We start from the raw sequence: 4929 nt of genomic DNA, 5'->3' as shown, positions 1-4929 counted from the left end.
TTTGGTTTTTTTTAATTTATTTATTTTTTTTTTTTTTGATTTTTTTTTACCTTGATTTTCACTTTTCTGAATTACCCCCCCCCCCCCACTATAATAATTCAGTAGATAAACTCAGACAAGACATTTGAAACTCATTGTAGTGTTGCATTCTTATGCTTAAAAAAAAAAAAAAAAAAAAAACTTCCACGGAATGTGCTCTGAACTAGCTGCACCTGTTCTTCCCCTTCCTCAATGAAAATACTCTCCACTATATGAACAAAACTTTAGAGGTTCCTAGATTCCAGGGAACTTTTTATGGTGCTTGTCCACAATTTAACCTTAAAAAAAAAAAAAAAAAACTGACATTTGTTCTGTGATAGGTACATTCTCAAAATCATGTAAATTGCTGAGGTGTTTTTGTTTTTTCTTTAATTTTGGACAGTTTTACTCTCATAGCTTATTTCTTTGGATCGCTTCCCTTTAGAATTTCCTGTTTCCCCCTGACCAATATTCAGAAATTTAAATGTAATGTGAACAAATCTTTTTCTCCATAAATCTTCCCCCTATGACACTTGTTTCAGTTGCAATAAATGTGGGATGAATAAAAGTAAAATTAAAAATCTTGACTTGTATTAACATGATTTCATCAAAACCCAGGTTATAAGTGAATGCAGACTTTTTGTTTTCCTCTCCATCTGCCACCCATATATAGATGGTGACCCTGGGGTCTGACTGATCCTATTAATATTGAAGTTATTTATATTGCTCTCATGGCAGGGCGATTTGAAAAGCCAATGTCCTAGAGTTAGAGTACTTTGACCTGCAAAAATACCTCGGCAACCCAGTCGGCGTTCCTTTGTAGGGACACGGTTGGCTATTAAAAGAAACTACTTCTTTAGGATGTAAACTAAGCCCTTATCAAACTAATAGGTTGGCATGGCAACTAAGTTCTTGCCCCCCCCCCTCCCATTTAAAAGGTTTAATTTTAAAAATTGATTTATTCTCTTAGTTCTTACAATGTTCAACTTTTATACTTTTTTTTCTAACAAGGTATCAAATGATAATTTTAACTTTAATTTCATTGTCATGGATTGAAAATAAACAAATTAAAGTAACTCGAAAACAATAGATTACAATGATTTTAAAAAAAAAAAAAAAAATGCAGACATCCAATAGATACTGTTATTCATACTTACGCAAACTAGTTCACTGCCAATTTCAATTAAACTAAAGGAAACGCTTTTTCAATCAGAATCCCTGGATCCTGGAATAGACTTCCTGGTGAGATAATAAATGTACCAACAATACAAGGTGAATTTGGATAGGTTCTGCACTATTGTATGTTTCTATCTTTTCTCTACATAACTTAAGCATGATTGTTTTATTTGTCAAGTTGAATTAACAAAAACGATACACACTTAATAAAGAATGCATTTATTGCCATAATATTGGGGGGGGGGGAATAAAGTCAATACACCTTCATGTTGTCAAAAGAGGATCTGTTATGGATGCGACTAGCGGCACACTAAGATGAAATGCAGGACCAGCTGGGAGCTCCTTGACAGTTTTTTTTTTTTTTTTTTTTTTTAACATTCTGCATCGTAACCTGAAAAAAACATATCCTGAGGCTACCATATCCCAAGGTCCTACTGTATTTCCATGGAATTTGCTCTGATGAATTTACTGCACTTATAACTCTGATTAGCAGCAAAATCACACCCCTTCTCTGTAGAGGTCCCTAGATGCCATGAGATTTCTTACTCTAGTACCTTTTCTTTGGAACTTCCATTTCCATGACAGTAGTCATGCAGTAATGTGAACAAATATTGTTTCCTACTCTCCTATAAATATGGCCACTATCACAGTACCCCATTTCCCTTCAATGTCAATATGCCTTGTTTAGGGATGGACAAGTGTAAAATTAAATCCTTTATCCCTTTCCCTTGAGTCAAGAACATAAATTCATGATTAAAAAATTTATTTATTGCACGAAAAAAATTCTTGTGGTAAAAGGGTTAAAGCCTCATGATTCCCGAAACACAGCTACACTAACTACACCTGCCATCTCCTCCCTCTATACAGATGCTCACACATACAAATATTCAGATAGTATAGACATACACATTCTAAACACTCGTCTTCCTACAACCACTGTAAAGAATTTTCCTTCCTGTGTATCTAAATCTAAACGGAACTTTCATGGATAAAGTTTCTTTCCAAGAACTGTCTGTGGGACATAACACTACGGAGCTGCTTCCTAGCTGACTACAACATGCCCATTTTCAAATCCAATATCAAATTCTTGCTGAGCTATCCTTTCTGATAATCTTGTTCTGAAGTTTTTACTATCGTTACCAATCCTCAAAATGTTGTCTTAATATCCATCCGATTAATCCTTGTCCTTGAGTAGCTCTTGGCCCTTGATAAGCAATGACTCTTTAGCACATAAAAAATAAACTATTCTTTTACACGACTTGTTGCACTTTATTATTTTTTTTCCAATGAATTTGATTTGAAGCTTTATTTAAAACGTTAGCAAAATACACAAATGCATCCTCATCCAGAATGTAGTGTTAGGACAATTAATTGGAATGAGAAAAATTAGAACTTTTGGGAGTATTCGAATCGGTAATCAGAAAAATTTGAGTCAGTAATCTGAAAATGTGATTAAATATTTACAAGTTTTGAAAGAATCGGAAATTTAGAGAATCAGTAATTGTATTAGGATCTAGGGGTGGGGGTATTGGAATCGTCCCATCACTAATAGAATGCTGTAACTTTTGCCCTTGGCAGATGTTATTGTGACAGCATTAGTACATCTAGATTTATGTTCCCCTCGATAAGAGATTCAACGGTGTCTTTACGCTAATTCTCCAGTAAACACAATTTGGAAAAATGACTATCCATCAATTACGATTTTGCCAGATTGTTTCTTTCCATCTCATGGCCGGTTTTCCTTTTGGTGCCCAATTTTAGGTCTCTTTAAGTGGTGGTACATCCTTGCTTCTTTCAACATGCCCAGATCAGTGAAGATGATTTGCCCTTAATAGGGTATCAAGTTTTGGGATAGCAAATTTCACAAGTAAAGAGTTTTACTTGAAGTTCTTGATCTGGTCTGACTTTCTATTGCATATCCACCTTATAACTGCGTTGCTATTTCTATGGAGTTGAGCAAGTGAGGGACTAATACTCACTATCATACATCTTACTCTTGGTAATAAATGGCACCAGATGTTAACATTAGAAGTTCTGTGAACTTTCCACAAGCTGAATTTGAGAACGTGAAAAAGACAATATTTTAGCTTTTATTAAAGAAATACATGTATACCAGTAAATATGCAGGGCTAAACATGTTAACAGATTAAGTAAAGGTTTGAAGCTTTTTTTTGTGTGTGTGTGATTAATAGGGCTATGACAACAGCATATTCTTATCATTGTTTTGACTCTCGAGTATATATCCGACACAGGCATAGTTAATCAACCGAGAACCACACTACTCTATATAAAAGCATATAAGATATCAACGGATATACACTCGGGAGTCAATACAATGAAAAGAATATGCTGTTGTCCTAGCCCTATTAATCACACACACAAAAAAAGCTTCAAACCTTTACTTAATCTGATTAAGTCCCAAGATGTATGATTTTTTTATGATGGTGTTGAAACTTTGTATAATGATTAAAAATGGGTTAGAATTCAAAAATTGAAAGGAAAAAGTTATTTATTTTATTTAGAAAGCAAAATATTGACTCTCCTATAAATTCGGTACATGCGATATATTTTAAAAATCAAAGGGGCTATGCATTCAAGATAAAATTTACATATTATTGTAAGAAGCAAAGCGGTTTACGCAACGTGTTACGTTGCACTTTTGCCCATAAGTCAGTGACTTACTATTGCAAGACTTATTTATATAAGTTCACTATCAGGGAAACCCGATGTTGCCCGTGATTGAATGATGATCAACAAATATTTCACACTCCTATATTTTTATTGTCATCGAAATCCATGACATCGCTCAGGAGGAAGCTTCACGTGCCTCCATGCAGTAACTAGTAGTTCAAAATATATGTTATTCTACATTGCACTCTAGAGAATCTATTGTTTCTTTTATAAAATTATTTTATATAAACTTCTTTCCAGTTAACGAAAGAAAAAAACATTACTGCTTCACTGTATAAAATATTGGGTTCTGTTTAATAAAGTCCATTTTTACCTAAAATATGTCTCGGGGTGAAATTATGTTAAAGGGAGAGGATTCACAGAAAATGACGCTTTTTTTTCTTTCCTCATAGACTGTCTAGTTCAAAAATAAAAAAAAAAAGAGAAATGACAAAATGCCCCTTTGTCTGTAAAATTGATCAAAATATATGCATTCTAAAATCCTAACTCACTTGCTTGTTATATATGACAATAATGACTAAATGATATCTTGATAAAATTAAATTCTAAAAAATTAGATATATAAAAAAAAAACATTGAAACTATTTACATTTAATAAGGTGTCCTATCAATTTTATTGCAAAACTGATTTTTTTTTTTTAACTAGCAGGGTGACCCAACATTGCCCGGGATTGAATGATCAACGAATGTTTAACTTTTCTATATTTTTACTGTCATCAAATCACCCATTTTACAATCAAATCGATTGATTGCCTACTCTAGTTGGGGACCCACGCAGTACACTGGGAGAAAGTTTTACATGCCTCCCCGCAGTGACTTAATCCACAATACATTGTAGTCTGCACTGCTCCAACCCCTGTCCCATCGCCACAGTGTTGCATCCTTATATTGTTTTACAAGTACTTTCACAGAATGAACTCATTGCCCTTGTAATTCCCTCCCTGAACCCTGTTTCTTTGACAGTACTAACATGCAGAAATGTAAATGAAACATGAACAAACCTTTTGCTGCTTAGTTTCCCCCACTTAGGTTTCCTCTTATAAA

This window comes from Euprymna scolopes, chromosome 14 (assembly GCF_053919585.1).
Source record: "Euprymna scolopes isolate OS-2025 chromosome 14, ASM5391958v1, whole genome shotgun sequence".
NCBI lineage: Eukaryota > Metazoa > Mollusca > Cephalopoda > Sepiida > Sepiolidae > Euprymna > Euprymna scolopes.
This window is presented reverse-complemented; position numbering follows the sequence as displayed.